General features: G+C 47.4%; 1 protein-coding gene and 1 long non-coding RNA gene across 2 annotated transcripts in view; one reads left to right on the plus strand and one right to left on the minus strand.

Annotated features, from left to right (window-relative positions):
- The window catches only part of LOC137856614 (uncharacterized), a 210,279-nt gene that overhangs the window by 56,482 nt on the left and 133,106 nt on the right, over nt 1-20,691 (plus strand). The gene's annotated exons all lie outside the window — the stretch shown is intronic.
- LOC137858128 (uncharacterized) lies at nt 916-16,573 on the minus strand. The gene is made up of 3 exons (XR_011097502.1): nt 16,511-16,573; nt 4,913-4,978; nt 916-952 (listed from the first exon to the last, which is right to left on the minus strand). It is a non-coding gene; the product is annotated as an uncharacterized lncRNA (long non-coding RNA).

Raw genomic sequence — 20,691 nt, forward strand, 5'->3', positions numbered from 1 at the left:
GTGCCAAAAAAAAAATTCAATTCCATTCCACTTGCAGGAAAAATCATTTATTCAGTAAACTACCTGAGAACCAAAAGGCCATGCTGATGGGTTAAAACACACTACAGGACACTGGGGCCAGGCCCTCCTCTGCACCCACTTAAAACCCATCCCTACACTCCCCAAGGAGCAACCCCAACACAAACACAGACACAGCATTTCAGCTTCAACACAGTTTTGGGAACTGCTGGAAAGCATGCTTCATCCTCAGCGAGGTGTGCTCAGGCTACACAGGACGGGGCTTTGGGCACCTCTTTGCCTACCGAAGAAGACCACCATCAGCACCTGCTTTGTTCCAGTTCTCAGGAACTAACATCACAGCCCACGTTGCTTGGGACACCTGATAAACAGAAGAGAAAGCAGCCATGCCCTTTTCAAGCCATCCCTGCACGTGTCGCTCCTTGATCATCCGCAACCTCTTCTCCAATCCTCAACCGCTTCTGTGGAGAGCCTGCCATGGCACCTGCAAAGCAAGACGGATACCCTTCGCACTCACCTCGTGCTACTCGGCCGTTCTGCTCCAATCCAGCTCCAGCTCACAACCAGCCCGCCCTTCTCGTGCTGCTCTTCAGAGTGCAGCTTGGCCCCACTCAGCCTGTGCGACACACCTGCAAAAGAAAAAGAAAAGCATAGGCTGAAACAGCATCCAAAGCCACAGCACAGCTGGGACACTTACTCTCATCTGCTCCCTTACCTCGGCCCCCTCACCTACCCTCAAGGAAGATGCTTCCATCTGCTCTCTTAGGCCAGTTACAACACCCCTGAAATATAAACAGGATTTTTACTGTATTTTGTGCAGTTAACTAACTGCAGTGACAACTGCACCCCTAAAGTACCAGCTACATCCGTTCATCGCTCACATTGCCAAAAGCAGCTCTGGTCGTCAAGTCCCGTGTTGTACACTGTATTTCAACTTAAACAAATTAAACAAAAGTTGCCTACCGAGTGCTGAACAGTTCCAGAAGGAGCTCTTTCCTGTGACAGGTTCCTCCTAGGGTTTACACTCTAATGGGGACAGGAAAGAAATAAAAATAAACATTTCAAAACCCCATATCTGTAAGCTTTCAAGATTTGACAGACCTCCTCAAGCACAGCGTTCAAGCACTATGCAAACAGCTGCTCAAAAGCAGATATACTCTCCCAAATCCACATCTGCCAACCACCAGAGATGACTGTGCCAGCTGCCCTTCAGTACGCGCCCAGAGGCAGACCGGATGTCTTTCCCAACACAGTACAAACAATGTATTAGTACACCCATGCCCTGCCACATTAATCACTAACTGCCAGGCAGGACAGCTCCAGACCAAATACATACACACACAGGCACACCACAAACACTACAAACAAAACACACAACACAAGGCACAAGAAAAAGTGACCCCCAAAAGGAAAGCCCTATGACAACAGCAAGTCAGAACAGGTGCTCTGCACCAGACCCTACGAGAGACTCAAATGTCACGACACTCGACTGGAAGCAACTGCCAGAACTGGGATGATGGAGGCCTAAAAAGCCTGCCTTCAAGACAAGAGACCAGAAGGATGGGGACTGAAAACCCCATAAGACAACGCTTAGGAAATCAATTCCCAAGCAAGAGCTCCTGATGTGGCCCAGATGAGTTCTGCAAGAGTGAGGATGGAAACAGATGCGATCTCAAACCCAATATGATACACAAGACCTGAAACAGATCTGCAGTTCAAGCAGCGACTGCAAGACAAGAAGTGCTCGGATCAGAGCCATGATGACAAAACAAGCATTGAGGCCCTTCAGCACCGCTACCAAGTTGCCTGTCTGATCAGTCCGGTCTAAAAAGCCAGGAGGATATCAAGACCCGACAAGCACAGAACAGACGCTGCAGAAGCAACACTACAAGACAAACTGAAGGAAACTGTCCTGCCTGGCGTGCGCACTCACACTACAAAATAATCCTGCTGCTTCTATTAGCCTGCTGACCCAGCCACAAGCAGCCTGAACATGACCCAGCCTGAACCACCCTCACAGTGGCACCAAGTCTATTCAGCCAGCACGCTCCATGCTGCTCTGGCTCCCAGCTCCCATTAGCCACCCCAGATATGCAAATACCAGGTGCCCCCCAACTTAGCTCTCAGGTTGCTGCATGGCAAAGTCCCTCCGCCTCAAGAAATGCACAGGCACTGATTTTCATGATAGTCAATTGCCAGGCTCATCATCAGCTGCAAAAACAGAGTAACAGCATTCACTAGGACACCAGCACCATTGCTCACCTTCTCCACAATGCTGACTACTGCTGATGCAACATACAATTGTGCTCACGTGTTCCTCTCCGAGTCCAAGCTCCAACAGTGCAACCAGTATCATCCACACCACCTGGGAAAACAAAGGGATTAAATGATCGTTGTGTTCACAACAACTCAGCCAACTGTGGTTTTTTCTTTTTTTTTTGTTTGTTTTTTTTTGTGTGTGTGTGTTTACTATATTCTTTTTAAATCACTTTTACCTAAACAACATGCAGAGAGCAGACAAGAGACCTGGGGTGTTTCTAGAAGCAACAATCACCATGCTTTTGCTGCAGCTTTTAATATTGAAAGGACAGCACAACCATTCAAGTAACTGGAACTTTTTCAAATGGAATTATGCCAAACAGGTTCATCATCTCTTGCAAAAACAGAGAACCAGCATTCACTAGCTGCCCAGCCCTAATACCCACCTCCTGCACAACGCTCACTACTACTGATGCAACATATCATTGTGCAATAACTGTCTGTTCCCAGCTCCTTTAACTCACCTGCTCAGTAGCTCCACATGACAAATGGGGCCGGGCGGCGCCGCGCCGAAAGGGGCCCGGGCGGCGCCGCGCCAAAAAGGGGCCCGGGCAGACTTATTCTGCAGAGATGAAGGAGGTGAGCCTGCTCACTCTCTAGGCACTACTGCACTTATGTGGTCAAAAAAACGTGGCCCACGGTTTCCCAAAACCAATGCACCTGGCAACCCCTCATAAACATACTTCTAATATGTCATTTCAAGGACATCAAGACTAGAAGGCTGCAAGGTCTAAAGACTCAACAGACAGAAAACCCACAGGCAAATGCTCCAGAAATGTAACAACCTGTCCCTAAACTTGAAACAGACTACCCCTTACATTCCCACTGCTGCCATTTTCAGACACATGCTCACACAGGGAGCTTCCATGATACATTTCAACTAAACTCTGCTCCATCTCCTTAACAGCAAGGCTTTGACTTTGATATTTGACATAGATGCAAAGGCTCACAGAAAGCCCCGTAATTCTGCAAAAATCAGAAGGGACCCAGAACCACAAAGCAAACACACAAAGTAACATCACCATACCATCCGTAAAACTGCCATAATATCTACTCACCTGAGGAAGAGCTGCGTGCAATACAGGCACATACTACTACTAGATTGCTTTACAGTGACAGATCCTACCAGTTACCAACTCAAAAAGATATGCGTACCGGTTTCTACTTCAGAACGCATCAGTCCATAGACTCTGACCCACCTAAAGAACCCTGAAACTGACTGAAGGAAAAACAAAGCGCTTACCCCAAAAAGCAGCCCAGGCAGAATGAGCTCTATCATGGAATATCTGCAACTCAGTTACCACTAGGTCCCACCTGGAACCTGAAGCTAATCACCTGGGAAAGTGCTTGGGGAAAGCACAAAAAAAAAATCAGAAAGGAGCAGAAGCTGTGGTTTCTTTATTCATTTATATGGCTTAGCTCTACAGCATGCAGAATGAAGACAGGAGAACTAGGGTGTTTCTAGAAACAAAACTCCCCATGCCTTTGCTGGAGCTTTGAATATTAAAAGGACAAACTGACCAAGAAAGTAACTGATTTTTCCATCTGGAATTAGCTTGATCTTTTATTTACATAATAAGAAAAATCTAGGAGCAGAACTGCTTACACCCAAAAAAAAAAGTCAATTGCATTCCACTCACAGGAAAAATCACTTACTTCAGTAGGCTACCTGAGAACCAAAAGGCTATGCTGATGGGTCAAAACACACTACAGGACACTGGGGTTCAGGCCCTCCGCTGCACCCACTTAAAACCCATCCCTACACTCACCAAGGTGCAACCCCAACACAAAAAAAAACAGACACAGCATATCATATCAGCACCTGCTTTGTTCCGATTCTCGAGAACTAACATCACAGCCCACATTGCCTGGGACACCTGATAAACAGAAGAGAAAGCAGCCATACCCTTTTCAAGCCATCCCTGCACGTGTCGCTCCTTGATCATCCGCAACCTCTTCTCAAATCCTCAACCGCTTCTGTGGAGAGCCTGCCATGGCACCTGCAAAGCAAGATGGATACCCTTCGCACTCACCTCGTGCTACTTGGCTGTTCTGCTCCAATCCAGCTCACAACCAGCCCGCCCTTCTCGTGCTGCTCTTCAGAGTGCAGCTTGGCCCCTCTGAGCCTGTGCGACACACCTGTGAAACAAAAAGAAAAGCACAGGCTGAAGCAACATCCAAAGCCACAGCACAGCTGGGACAGTTACTCTCATCTGCTCCCTTACCTGCCCTTGATGCAGATGCTTCCATCTGCTCTCTTAGGCCAGCTACAACACCCCTGAAATATAAACAGGATTTTTACTGTACTTTGTGTAGTTAAGTACCTGCAGTGACAACTGCGCTCATCGCTCACCTTGCCAAAAGCAGCTCTGGTCATCAAGTCCCGTGTTGGACACTGTGTTTCACCTTAAACAAATTAGAACAGTCACAACAGAATGAATCATTCAGCTGCCAGCATTAGCACCCGTCCCTCCACAACAAAAGGGACCCCATTTACAATATTATCATTTCAAAACAGCAGCCCCCTTGCCTCAGCACCTCAGAAGTAGATCAAGACAGTCACCGAGTTGCCTACCAACTGATGAACAGTTCCAGAAGGAGCTCTTTCCTGTGACAGGTTCCTCCAAAGGTTTACGCTCTACTGGGGACAGGAAAGAAATAAAAATAAACGTTTCAAAACCCCATATCTGTAAGCTTTCAAGATTCGACAGACCTCCTCAAGCACACCGTTCAAGCACTATGTGAGAAGTTGCTCACAAGCAGATATACTCTCCCAAATCCACATCTGCCAACCACCAGAGATGACTGTGCCAGCTGCCCTTCAGTACATGCCCAGAGGCAGACCGGATGTCTTCACCAACACAGTCCCATCAGTGTATTAGTACACCCATGCACTGCCATGTTAATCACTAACTGCCAGGCAGGACAGCTCCAGACCAAACACATACACACACAGGCACGCCACAAACACTACAAACAAAACACACAACACAAGGCACAAGAAAAAGTGACCCCCAGAGGGAAGCCCTATGGCAACAGCAAGTCAGAACAGGTGCTCTGCACCAGACCCTACCAGAGACTCCAATGTCACGACACGCGACTGGAAGCAACTGCCAGAACTGGGATGGTGGAGGCCTAAAAAGCCTGCCTTCAAGACAAGAGACCAGAAGGATGGGGACTGAAAACCCCCTGAGACAAATATCAGGAAATCAATTCCCAAGCAAGAGCTCCTGATGTGGCCCAGATGACTTCTGCAAGAGTGAGGATGGAAACAGATGTGCATCATATTCGGTTTGAGATCGCAAGACCTCACACAGATCTGTAGTTCAAGCAGCGACTGCAAGACAAGAAGTGCTCGGATCAGAGCCATGATGACAAAACAAGCACTGAGGCCCTTCAGCACCGCTACCAAGTCGCCTGTCTGGTCAGTCCTGTGTAAAAAGCCAGGAGGATATCAAGACCCGACAAGCACAGAACAGACACTGCAGAAGCAACACTACAAGACAGATGAACAGAAGGAAACTGTCCTGCCTGGCGCACGCACTCACGCTACCAAATAATCCCGCTGCTTCTATTAGCCTGTTGACCAAGCCACAAGCAGCCTGAACGTGACCCAGCCTGAACCACCCTCACAGTGACACTAAGTATATTCAGCTAGCTGGCTCCATGCTGCTCTGGCTCCCAGCTCCCATTAGCCACTCCAGATATGCAAATACCAGGCGCCCCCCAACTTAGCTCTCAGGTTGCTGGATGGTAAATTCCTTCCACCTCAAGAAATGCACAGGCACCGATTGTCATCTTAGTCATCAGCTGCAAAAACAGAGTAACAGCATTCACTAGCACGCCGGCCACGATGCCCACCTGCTCCACAATGCTGACTACTGCTGATGCAACACATGGTTCTGCTCACCTCTTCCTCTCCGAATCCAAGCTCCAACAGTGCAGCCAGTATCACCCACACCACCTAGGAAAACAAAGGGATTAAATGATCGTTGCATTCACAAGTGACCCAATGGTGTTTTTTTTTATTGTTTTTTGTGTGTTTCCTGTTTTTTGGGTTTTTTTTTTTTGAAATCTGCTTTAGCTCAACAGCATGCAGACTGCAGACAAGAAAATTGGGGTGTTTCTAGAAGCAACAATCCCCATGCTTTTGCTGCAGCTTTTAACATTGAATGGACAACACGACCCAGCAAGTAACTGGAACTTTTTCAAATGGAATTAGCTCAAACTTTTATTTGCATTGAAAAAAAATCTAGGAGCAGAACAGATTATATGTCAACAAAATGAATTCCATTCCATCCCCAGGAAAAAAATCACACACTCTTGTTGCGAAGCACGGACGAAAGCACGACAGACACCAGCAGAGTCAGATCATGCTTCACCATTTTATTGCCCGAATAGCCTAACTTTTATAGTGAACTTTACAGGGATGGACAGTGTTTCACACAAGATTATTGGTCAAAAGCACTCAGACAAACCGTTAAGAAAATAACACCACCTGCAAGAAAAGAACCCCCCTTTTGATTAGAAGTTAGGAAAACAACCCCCTTTGTGCTTAACGTTCACGTAGGCCTAGTCCTTGAGGCCAGCTGCTGATAACAATATTTTCTGAGTTCCTTAATTGGGTGATGTGGGAGTCATTTCCGTGGGAGCTTCTCACAGTTACTCTGGCAGCTTGGTTTGCTCAGCTACAGCAGGCCCTGAGATTTCTAAGGCCTACCCCTGGTTGCTTAAGGCAAGCTTAGATCGAACAATTATGCCAATTCCCAACATACTCTCATCCCCTCCTGTACCTCAGCCGCTTGCCTGCCCCACGTGGCAGATGCTTCCATCTGTTCTCTTCACCCACTTACAGCACCTCTAAAAGGCAAACTGGAATTTTACTCTATTGAATGTAGGAAAATAACTGCAGTGACAACCGCACCCCAAAAATAACAGCTACCTCTGCTCATCACGCACCAGAGTCACTGCAGAGGCAGCTTGGGTCGAGAGGTCCTGCACTGCACACTGCATTTCAGCCTGAACAAAGGAGAAAGGCAGGAAGAAGATAAACATTCAGCTGCCAGCAGTAGCACCCATCCCTCAACAACATAAGCAACCCCAGCTTTACTTTTATCCTTTCAAAACAGCAGGCCACTTGCCTCTGGACCTGCAAATTAGGTCCAAGCTTGAAAGGAGCGGCCAGCATCACCCACGCCACCTGGGAACACAAAAGGATACAATGACCGTGGTGCTTGCAAGCACCCACCTGCCACACTGCTCCTCTATCCCAAACAGCCTTACCTCGGACCCTCACAGGGAAACACCTGAGCGTCTTCCCTTCGCTTAGGATAAGCGATGACCAGGCTGACACCACTCACCTTCCCTCAGAGCTTCGTGACATGAGGATTTCCCTTCCCTCTCCACAACTGCACAAAGCACCTGCAGAGGCAAGAGAAACGCACACTCTGAAACAGCCACAGCGTACCTGCTGCAAGACCTCTCTCTTCCCAGCTCCGGTACTTCAGCTGCTCACCAGCTCTGAGATTCTACGCTCACAGCGCCACAGCAAACTCTGCCCAGGCCACACAACACACACTACACAAGCTACATTGCCCAGCACACACAAGCTGGTACATTCCCACCCAACAATCAGTCGCATCGCACAGGAAGGATGCTGCACACTCCTAGAAACCAAACCTACTAGTCCTGAGGAGCTCCCCGCTTCCTCCTGCCAACCACGCTCAGCACACACACTATTCACCCCTCAAAAAAAAAAAGTTAGAACATAAACACACACAAAAAAAAAAACGAGCTCCACAAATGCGAAAAAGACACGCGCACACAGCAGCCTCGGCAGAGGTAATCACAGACTTACCCTTTGCAGATGAAAGAGGTGACTCTGATACAACCCTGCTCAGGCTCTTGGTAATGCTGCATCTACGCTACCAAGCCACAGGTACCATGCAATCAAGCTGGTTTTAGTCCTCTGGAGAATTACACAAGTGGGTTTATACATCTAGAGATTAAAATACAGCTCAAAACAGAAGAGTATCCCACCATCCCAAAAAAACAGTGAGCCAGAAACCTCTATTAAACATCCCTCTATTAAGTGAATTCCAAGCACTTAAAAATTATAGAAATCTATAAACTCCAGCCTGCCTAAAGAACCCTGCAACCGACTGAAGGAAAAACAAAGCACTTACCCCAAGGAGCAGCCCAGGCAGAAGGAGCTCTCTGATAGCATGCCTGGGGCTCATATACCATTCGGCCCCGCCCAGCACCCAAACCCAATCACCTGGAAAAGGGGAGGGGCAAAGCACAAGGAAGTAGAAAGAAAGCAGGAGCAGCAGCAGCTGTTTTTTATTATTTTCTTTGTTTTTTTTTTTTAAGATCTGCTTTACTGGAAAAACATGCAGAGAGCAGACAGGTGACCTGTGGTGTTTCTAGAAGCAACGATCCCCATGCTTTTGCTGCAGCTTTTAACATTGAAAGGACAACACGACCAGGCCAGTAACTGGAACTCTTGCAAATGGAATTACGTCCAACAGGTTCATCATCACTTGCAAAAACAGAGAACCAGCATTCACTAGCACGCCAGCACTGACACCCACCTCCTCCGCAACGCTGACTACTACTGATGCAACATGCTACTGTGCAATACCTCTCTGTTCCCAGCTCCTTTCCCTCATCTGCTCACTACATTTACCTGAGAAGTGTGCCCGAACAGACTTATTCTGCAGAGATGAAGAAGGTGGCCCTGCTCACTCTCTTGGCACTACTGCACTTATGCACTCAAGGAACCATACCCCACAGTTTCCCAAGAACAACGTACCTGGCAACCCCTCATAAACGTACTTCTAATACGTAAATTCAAGGACATAAAGCCTAGAAGGCTTTATGGTCTAAAGACTCGACAGACAGAAAACACACAGGCAAATGCTCCAGAAATGTAACAACCTGTCCCTAAACTTGAAACAGACTACCCCTTACATGCCCACTGCTGCCATTTTCAGATACACGCTCACACAGGGAGCTTCCATGATACACTTCTCCTAAACCCTGCTCCATCACTTTAACAGCAAGGTTGTAACTTTGATAATATTTGACATACAGGCAAAGACTCACAAAAAGCCCCGTAATTCTGCAAAAATCAGAAGGGACCCAGAACCACAAAGCAAACACACAAAGTAACATCACCATACTATCCGTAAAACTGCCATAACAACTACTCACCTGAGGAAAAGCTGCGTGCAATACAGGCACATACTACTACTAGATTGCTTTACAGTGACAGATCCTACCAGTTGCCACCTCAAGAAGATACGCGTACCGGTTTCTACTGGAAAACGCATCAGTCCATAGACTCTGACCCACCTAAAGAACCCTGAAACTGACTGAGTGAAAAACAAAGCACTTACCCCAAGGAGCAGCCCAGGCAGAAGGAGCTCTCTGATAGCATGCCTGGGGCTCATATACCATTTGGCCCCGCCCAGCACCCAAACCCAATCACCTGGAAAAGGGGAGGGGCAAAGCACAAGGAAGTAGAAAGAAAGCAGGAGCAGCAGCAGCTGTTTTTTATTATTTTCTTTGTTTTTTTTTTTTAAGATCTGCTTTACTGGAAAAACATGCAGAGAGCAGACAGGTGACCTGTGGTGTTTCTAGAAGCAACGATCCCCATGCTTTTGCTGCAGCTTTTAACATTGAAAGGACAACACGACCAGGCCAGTAACTGGAACTCTTGCAAATGGAATTACGTCCAACAGGTTCATCATCACTTGCAAAAACAGAGAACCAGCATTCACTAGCACGCCAGCACTGACACCCACCTCCTCCGCAACGCTGACTACTACTGATGCAACATGCTACTGTGCAATACCTCTCTGTTCCCAGCTCCTTTCCCTCATCTGCTCACTACATTTACCTGAGAAGTGTGCCCAGGCAGCGCCGCAATGGGCCCGGGCGGACTTATTCTGCACAGAAGAAGGTGGTGAGCCTGCTCACTCTCTAGGCACTACTGCACTTAAGCGGTCAAGAGACATTACTCCACTGTTTCCCAAAAACAATGTACCTGGCAACCCCTCATAAACATACTTGTAATAAGTCACTTCAAGCACATCAAGACTAGAAGGCTGCAAGGTCTAAACACTCGACAGACAGAAAACCCACAGGCAAAAGCTCCAGAAATACAACAAACTGTCCCTAAACCTGAAACAGACTACCCCTTACGTGCCCACTGCTGCCATTTTCAGACACATGCTCACACAGGGAGCTTCCATGATACACTTCTCCTAAACCCTGCTCCATCACTTTGCCACCAAGGTTTTGACTATGATAATATTTGACATACAGGCAAAGAATCACAGAAAGCCCCGTAATTCTGCAAAAATCAGAAGGGACCCAGAACCACAAAGCAAACACACAAAGTAACATCACCATACTATCCGTAAAAATGCCATAACAACTACTCACCTGAGGAAGAGCTACGTGCAATACAAGCACCTACTAATAGATTGCTTTACAATGACAGATCCCACCAGTTGCCACCTCAAAAAGACATGCGTACCCGTTTCTACTAGGAAACGCATCAGTCCATAGACTCTGACCCACCTAAAGAACCCTCCAAACAACTGAAATAAAACCAAACGCTTACCCAAAAGTGCGGCCCAGGCAGAAGGAGCTCTCTGATGGCATACCTGCAACTCAGTTACCACTAGGTCCCACCTGGAACCTGAAGCCAATCACCTGGGAAAGTGCAGGGGGAAAGCACATGAAAGTAGAAAGAGGAGGAGCAGCAGCTGTGGTTTATTTGCTTTTATAAGGCTTAGCTCAACAGCATGCAGAGTGCAGACAGGAGAACTGGGGTGTTTCTAGAAACAAAAATCCCCATGCTTTTGCTGCAGCTTTGAATATTGAAAGGACAATACATCCAAGTAAGCAACCGATTTCTTTTTCCATCTGGAATTACCTCGATCTTTCATTTACACAGAAAGAACAATCTAGGAGCAGAACTGATTACACGCCAAAAAATAATTCAATTTCATTCCACTCACAGGAAAAAATCACTTCAGTAGGAAATCTGAGAATCAAAAGGCTATGCTGGTGGGTCAAAACACAAGAACACTGGGGCCAGGCCCTCCTCTGCACCCACTTAAAACCCATCCCTGCACTCACCAAGGTGCAACCCCAACACAAAAAAACAGACGCAGCATTTCAGCTTCAACACAGTTTTGGGAACTACTGGAAAGCAAGCTTCATACTCAGAGAGGCATGCTCACGTTACACAGGACGGGGCTTCGGGCAGCTCTTTGCCTGCCAAAGAAGACCATTATCAGCACCTGCTTTGTTCCAGTTCTCAGGAACTAACATCACAGCCCACGTTGCCTGGGACACCTGATAAACAGAAGAGAAAGCAGCCATACCGTTTTTAAGCCATCCCTGCACGTGTCGCTCCTTGATGAGCTGCAACCTCTTCTCAAATCCTCAGCCTCTTCTGTGGAGAGCCTGCCATAGCACCTGCAAAGCAAGATGGATACCCTTCGCAATCACCTCGTGCTACTCGGCAGTTCTGCTCCAATCCAGCTCACAACCAGCCCGCCCTTCTCGTGCTGCTCTTCAGAGTGCAGCTTGGCCCCACTCAGCCTGTGTGAGACAAAAGTGAAACAAAAAGAAAAGCACAGGCTGAAGCAGCATCCAAAGCCACAGCACAGCTGGGACAGTTACTCTCATCTGCTCCCTTACATCTGCCCCCTCACCTCCCCTCGAGGCATATGCTTCCATCTGCTCTCTTAGGCCAGCTACAATACCCCTGAAATATAAACAGGATTTTTACTGTATTTTGTGCAGTTAACTAACTGCAGTGACAACTGCACCCCTAAAGTACCTGCTACATCTGTTCATCGCTCACCTTGCGAAAAGCAGCTCCGGTCAAGTCCCGTGTTGTACACTGTGTTTCACCTTCAACAAATGAAAACAGTCACAAGATAGTCATTCACCTGCCAGCATTAGCACCCATCCCTCAACAACACAAAGGGACCCCATTTACAATATTATCATTTCAAAACAGAAGCCCCAATACCTCAGCACCTCAGAAGTAGATCAAGACAGTCACCGAGTTGCCTACCAACTGATGAACAGTTCCAGAAGGAGCTCTTTCCGTGAAAAGTTCCTCCAAAGGTTTACACTCTACTGGGGACAGAATAGTAATAAAAAATAAAAGTTTCAAAACCCCGTATCTGTAAGCTTTCAAGATTTGACAGACCTCCTCAAGCACACCGTTCAAACACTATACAAACAGCTGCTCACAAGCAGATATACTCTCCCAAATCCACATCTGCCAACTACCAGAGATGACTGTGCCAGCTGCCCCTCAGTACGTGCCCAGAGGCAGACCGGATGGCTTTGCCAAAACAGTCCCATCAATGTATTAGTACACCCATGCCCTGCCACATTAATCACTAACTGCCAGGCAGGACAGCTCCAGACCAAACACATACACACACGGGCACGCCACAAACACTACAAACAAAACACACAACGCAAGGCACAAGAAAAAGTGACCCCCAAAAGGAAAGCCCTACGGCAACAGCAAGTCAGAACAGGTGCTCTGCACCAGACCCTACCAGAGACTCCAATGTCACGACACGCGACTGGAAGCAACTGCCAGAACTGGGATGATGGAGGCCTAAAAAGCCTGCCTTCAAGACAAGAGACCAGAAGGATGGGGACTGAAAACCCCCTAAGACAACTCTCAGGAAATCAATTCCCAAGCAAGAGCTCCTGATACGGCCCAGACGACTTCTGCAAGAGTGAGGATGGAAACAGATGTGCATCATATTCAGCTTGAGATCACAAGACCTGAAACTTATCTGCACTTTAAGCAGCAACTGCAAGACAAAAAGTGCTCGGATCAGAGCCATGATGACAAAACAAGCATTGAGGCCCTTCAGCACAGCTACCAAGTCGCCTGTCTAGTCAGTCCTGTGTAAAAAGTTAGGAGAATATCAAGACCCAAGGAGACCATAATTCACAACACACAATGGAGAAGCAACACTACAGGACAGACAAACTGAAGGAAACTGTCCTGCCTGGCACACGCACTCATGCTACAAAATAATCCCGCTGCTTCTATTAGCCTGGTGACCCAGCCACAAGCACCCAGAACGTGACCCAGCCTCAACCACCCCTCACAGTGGCACCAAGTATATTCAGCCAGCAGGCACCACGCTGCTCTGGCTCCCAGCTCCCATTAGCCACCCCAGATATGCAAATACCAGGTGCCCCACAACTTAGCTCCCAGGTTGTTGGATGGTAAAGTCCCTCCGCCTCAAGAAATGCACAGGCACCGATTGCCATCTTAGTCAATTGCCAGGCTCATCATCAGCTGCAAAAACAGAGTACCAGCATTCACTAGCACGCCGGCCATGATGCCCACCTTCTCCACAATGCTGACTACTGCTGATGCAACATACAGTTCTGCTCACCTCTTCCTCTCCGAATCCAAGCTCCAACAGTGCAGCCAGTATCATCCACACCACCTGGGAAAACAAAGGGATTAAATGATCGTTGCATTCACAAGTCAGCCAATGGTGTTGGTTTTTTTGTTACTGTTTTTGTGTGTGTCTGTGTGTGTGTGTGTGTGTTTCCTGTATTTATTTTTTAGTCTGCTTTAGCTCAACAGCATGCAGACAAGAGAACTGGGGTGTTTCTAGAAGCAACAATCCCCATGCTTTTGCTGCAGCTTTGAATATTAAAAGGACAATACGACCCAGCAAGTAACTGGAACTTTCTTAACTGGAATTAGCTCAAACTTTTTTTTTTTTTAAATAGAAAGAAAAATCTAGGAGCAGAACAGATTATACACCAACAAAATCAATTCCATTCAAGATGCAAGAGTGAGGATGGAAACAGACGCGATCTCAAACCGAATATGATGCACAAGACCTGAAACAGATCTGCACTTTCGAGCACTTCTTGTCTTGCAGTCGCTGCTTGATCAGAGCCATGATGACAAAACAAGCATTGAGGCCCTTCTGCACAGCTACCAAGTTGCCTGTCTGGTCAGTCCGGTGTAAAAAGCCAGGAGGATATCAAGACCCGAGAAGCACAGAACAGACACTGCAGAAGCAAACAGGACAGACGAACAGAAGGAAATTGTCCTGCATGGCGCATGCACTCAAGCTATAAATTAATCCCGCTGCTCCTGTTAGCCTGGTGACCCAGCCTCAACCACCTTCACAGTGGCACCAAGTCTATTCAGCCAGCACGCTCCATGCTGCTCTGGCTCCCAGCTCCCATTAGCCACCCCAGATATGCAAATACCAGGTACCCCCCAACTTAGCTCTCAGGTTGCTGCATGGTAAAGTCCCTCTGCCTCAAGAAATACACAGGCACCGATTGTCATCTTAGTCAATTGAAGGCTCATCATCAGCTGCAAAAACAGAGTAACAGCATTCACTAGCACGCCGGCCATGATGCCCACCTTCTCCACAATGCTGACTACTGCTGATGCAACATACGGTTCTGCTCACCTGTTCCTCTCCGAATCCAAGCTCCAACAGTGCAGCCAGTATCATCCACACCACCTGGGAAAACAAAGGGATTAAATGTTCGTTGCAATCACAACAAGTCAGCCAATAGTGTTTTTTCTTGTTGTTGGTTTTTGTGTGTGTTTCCTTTATTTCTTTTTTTTAAATCTGCCTTAGCTCAACAGCATGCAGAGCACAAACAAGAGAACTGGGGTGTTTCTAGAAGCAACAATCCCCATGCTTTTGCTGCAGCTTTGAATATTAAAAGGACAATACGACCCAGCAAGTAACTGGAACTTTCTTAACTGGAATTAGCTCAAACTTTTTTTTTTTTTAAATAGAAAGAAAAATCTAGGAGCAGAACAGATTATACGCCAACAAAATCAATTCCATTCCACCCCCGGGAAAAAATCACATACTCTCATCCCCTCCTGTACCTCAGCCGCCTGCCTGCCCCACATGGCAGATGCTTCCATTTGTTCTCTTCACCCACTTATAGCACCTCTAAAAGGCAAACTGGAATTTTACTCTACTGGATGTAGGAAAATAACTGCAGTGACAACCGCACCCCAAAAATAACAGCTACCTCTGCTCATTACGCACCAGAGTCACTGCAGAGGCAGCTCGGGTTGAGACGTCCTGCACTGCGCACTACACACTGCATTTCAGCCTAATGAAAGGCAAAACACAGGCAGAAGATAAACATTCAGCTGCCAGCAGTAGCACCCATCCCTCAACAACAAAAGGCACCCCATCTTTAGTTTTATCCTTTCAAAACAGCAGGCCATTTGCCTCTGGACCTGAAAATTAGGTCCAAGCTTGAAAGGAGCGGCCAGCATCACCCACGCCACCTGGGAACACAAAAGGATACAATGACCGCGGTGCTTGCAAGCACCCACCTGCCACACTGCTCCTCTATCCCAAACAGCCTCAACTCAGACCCTCACAGGGAAACACCTGAGCGTCTTCCCTTCGCTTCGGATAAGGGATGACATGGCTGATACCACTCACCTTCCCGCAGAGCTTCGTGACATGAAGATTTCCCTTCCCTCTCCACAACTGCACAAAGCACCTGCAGAGACAAGAGAAACACACACTCTGAGGCACCTCACAGCCACAGCGTACCTGCTGCAATACCTCTCTCTTCCCAGCTCCGGTACTTCAGCTGCTCACCAGCTTTAACTCAGGTTCTTTGCTCACAGCAGCACAGCAAACACTGCCCGGGCCACACAACACACACTACACAAGCTACAATGGCTAAGACACACAAGCTGGAACGTTCCGGCCAACAATCAGTCGCATTGCACAGGAAGGCTGCCGCACACCCCGAGAAACCAAACCTACCAGTCCTGAGCAGCTCCCCACCTCCTCCTGCCAACCACGCTCAGCACACACACTATTTGCCCCTCAAAAAAAAAACAAAAACTTAGAACATACACACACAAAAAACAACTAAGCTCCATAAATACCAAAAAGACACGCACACAAAGCAGCCCCAGCAGGGGTAATCACAGACTTACCCTTTTGCAGAGGAAAGAGCAGACTCTGATACAACCCTGCTCAGGCTCTTGGTAATGCTGCATCTACACTGCCACCTCGGACCCTTACAGGGAAACACCTGAGCATCTTCCCTTCAGATAAGAGATGACCAGGCTGACAACACTCACCTTCCCTCACTGCTCCGTGACACGAGTATTTCCCTTTCCTGTCCACGACTGCACAAAGCACCTGCAAAAAAAAGACAGAAAAGCGCACTCTGAGGCACCTCACAGCCACAGTGTACCTGCTGCAATAATACCTCTCTCTTCCCAGCTCTCTCCAGCTGGGAGAGAGAGGTATTATTGCAGCAGGTACACTGTGGCTGTGAGGTGCCTTCAGCTGCTCACCAGCTCTGAGATTCTTCGCCCACAGCACCACAGCAAACTCTGCCAGGGCCACACAACACACACTACACAAGCTCAATTGCCTAAGACACACAAGCTGGAACGTTCCAGCCCAACAATTAGTCACGTCACAGGAAGGATGCCGCACACTCCTAGAAACCAAACCTACCAGTCCTGAGCAGCTCCCCACCTCCTCATTCTAACCACACTCAGCAAACACACTATTTGACCACCAAAAAAAAAAAAAAAGAACATGCATACACACAAAGAAAAACAACCGAGCTCCACAAATGCCAAAAAGACATGCACACACAGCAGCCTCGGCAGGGGTAATCACAGACTTACCCTTTGCAGATAAAAAAGGTGACTCTGATACAACTCTGCTCAGTCTCTTGGTAATGCTGCATCTACGCTGTCAAGCCACATGTAGCCGGTAATCAAGCTGGTTTTAGTCCTCTGCAGAATAAAACGAGTGGGTTTATACGTCTAGAGATTAAAGTGCAGCTCAAAAACAGAGCAGTATCGCACCATCCTAAAAAACAATAAGCCACAAACCTCTACTAAACACCCCTCTATTAAATGAATTCCAAGCACTTAAAAATTCTAGAAATCTATAGACTCCAGCCTGCCTAGAGAACCCTGCAACTGACTGAAGGAAAAACAAAGCGCTTACACCAAGGAGCAGCCCAGGCAGAAGGAGCTCTCTAATACCATGCCTGGGGCTCATATACCATTTGGCCCCGCCCAGCACTCAAACCCAATCACCTGGAAAAGGGGAGGGGCAAAGCACAAGGAAGTAGAAAGAAAGCAGCAGCAGCTGTTTTTTATTATTTTCTTTGTTTTTTTTTTTTTTTTTTTTTGTTTGATTTTGTTTTTTTTAAAGATCTGCTTTACTTGAAAAACATGCAGAGAGCAGACAGGAGACCTAGGGTGTTTCTAGAAGCAACAATCCCCATGCTTTTGCTGCAGCTTTTAACATTGAAAGGACAACACGACCCAGCAAGTAACTGAAACTTTTTCAAATGGAATTAGCTCAAACTTTTATTTGCATTGAAAGAAAAATCTATGAGCAGAACAGATTATACACCAACAAAATTAATTCCATTCCACCAAGGTAGTATCTGAAACTTTTTGAACTAGAATTTGTTTAAACAGACTCATCCCCATCTGTAAACACAGAGAACCAGCATTCAACAGCATGCCAGCCCTAATAACCACCTCCTGCACAACGTTCACTACTACTAAGACAACATATCATTGTGCAATAACTGTCTGTTCCCAGCTCCTTTACCTCACCTGCTCAGTAGCTCCACATGACAAATGGGCCCGGGCGGCGCCGCACCGAACGGGGCCCGGGCGGCGCCGCGCCAAAATGGGGCCGGGCAGCGCCGCGCCAAAATGGGGCCGGGCGGACTTATTCTGCAGAGAAGAAGAAGGTGAGCCTGCTCACTCTCTAGGCACTACTGCACTTATGTGGTCAAGGAACCATACCCCACGGTTTCCCAAAAAAAACGTACCTGGCAACCCCTCATAAATGTACTTCTACTATGTAAATTCAAGGACAAAGTCTAGAAGGCTGCAAGGTCTAAACACTCGACAGACAGAAAACACACAGACAAAAGCTCCAGAAATATAACAAGCTGTCCCTAATCTTGAAACAGACTACCCCTACCCCTGCTTTACTTGAAAAACATGCAGAGAGCAGACAGGTGACCTGTGGTGTTTCTAGAAGCAACAATCCCCATGCTTTTGCTGCAGCTTTTAACATTGAAAGGACGACATGACCAGGGCAGTAACTGGAACTTTTTCAAATGGAATTACGTCAAACAGCTTCATCATCACTTCCAAAAATAGAGAACGAACATTCACTAGCGTGCCAGCACTGATAGCCACCTCCTGTACAACACTGACTACTACTGATGCAACATACCATTGTGCAATACCTCTGTTCCCAGCTCCTTTACCTCACATGCTCAGTAGCTCCACCTGAGAAATGGGCCCGGGGCGGCGCCGCGCTTAAATGTTTTGGATACTAAAAGGACAAAATGACCAAGCAAGTAGTTGATTTTTTTTTCCCATCTGGAATTAGCTCAAGCTTTTATTTACATAGAAAGAAAAGTCTAGGAGCAGAACTGATTACGTGCCAAAAAAAAAATTCAATTCCATTCCACTTGCAGGAAAAATCATTTATTCAGTAAACTACCTGAGAACCAAAAGGCCATGCTGATGGGTTAAAACACACTACAGGACACTGGGGCCAGGCCCTCCTCTGCACCCACTTAAAACCCATCCCTACACTCCCCAAGGAGCAACCCCAACACAAACACAGACACAGCATTTCAGCTTCAACACAGTTTTGGGAACTGCTGGAAAGCATGCTTCATCCTCAGCGAGGTGTGCTCAGGCTACACAGGACGGGGCTTTGGGCACCTCTTTGCCTACCGAAGAAGACCACCATCAGCACCTGCTTTGTTCCAGTTCTCAGGAACTAACATCACAGCCCACGTTGCTTGGGACACCTGATAAACAGAAGAGAAAGCAGCCATGCCCTTTTCAAGCCATCCCTGCACGTGTCGCTCCTTGATCATCCGCAACCTCTTCTCCAATCCTCAACCGCTTCTGTGGAGAGCCTGCCATGGCACCTGCAAAGCAAGACGGATACCCTTCGCACTCACCTCGTGCTACTCGGCCGTTCTGCTCCAATCCAGCTCCAGCTCACAACCAGCCCGCCCTTCTCGTGCTGCTCTTCAGAGTGCAGCTTGGCCCCACTCAGCCTGTGCGACACACCTGCAAAAGAAAAAGAAAAGCATAGGCTGAAACAGCATCCAAAGCCACAGCACAGCTGGGACACTTACTCTCATCTGCTCCCTTACCTCGGCCCCCTCACCTACCCTCAAGGAAGATGCTTCCATCTGCTCTCTTAGGCCAGTTACAACACCCCTGAAATATAAACAGGATTTTTACTGTATTTTGTGCAGTTAACTAACTGCAGTGACAACTGCACCCCTAAAGTACCAGCTACATCCGTTCATCGCTCACATTGCCAAAAGCAGCTCTGGTCGTCAAGTCCCGTGTTGTACACTGTATTTCAACTTAAACAAATTAAACAAAAGTTGCCTACCGAGTGCTGAACAGTTCCAGAAGGAGCTCTTTCCTGTGACAGGTTCCTCCTAGGGTTTACACTCTAATGGGGACAGGAAAGAAATAAAAATAAACATTTCAAAACCCCATATCTGTAAGCTTTCAAGATTTGACAGACCTCCTCAAGCACAGCGTTCAAGCACTATGCAAACAGCTGCTCAAAAGCAGATATACTCTCCCAAATCCACATCTGCCAACCACCAGAGATGACTGTGCCAGCTGCCCTTCAGTATGCGCCCAGAGGCAGACCGGATGTCTTTCCCAACACAGTACAAACAATGTATTAGTACACCCATGCCCTGCCACATTAATCACTAACTGCCAGGCAGGACAGCTCCAGACCAAATACATACACACACAGGCACACCACAAACACTACAAACAAAACACACAACACAAGGCACAAGAAAAAGTGACCCCAAAAAGGAAAGCCCTATGACAACAGCAAGTCAGAACAGGTGCTCTGCACCAGACCCTACGAGAGACTCAAATGTCACGACACTCGACTGGAAGCAACTGCCAGAACTGGGATGATGGAGGCCTAAAAAGCCTGCCTTCAAGACAAGAGACCAGAAGGATGGGGACTGAAAACCCCATAAGACAACGCTTAGGAAATCAATTCCCAAGCAAGAGCTCCTGATGTGGCCCAGATGAGTTCTGCAAGAGTGAGGATGGAAACAGATGCGATCTCAAACCCAATATGATACACAAGACCTGAAACAGATCTGCAGTTCAAGCAGCGACTGCAAGACAAGAAGTGCTCGGATCAGAGCCATGATGACAAAACAAGCATTGAGGCCCTTCAGCACCGCTACCAAGTTGCC

The sequence above is a fragment of the Anas acuta genome, chromosome 5 (genome assembly GCF_963932015.1).
Source record: "Anas acuta chromosome 5, bAnaAcu1.1, whole genome shotgun sequence".
NCBI classification, from domain to species: Eukaryota; Metazoa; Chordata; class Aves; order Anseriformes; family Anatidae; genus Anas; species Anas acuta.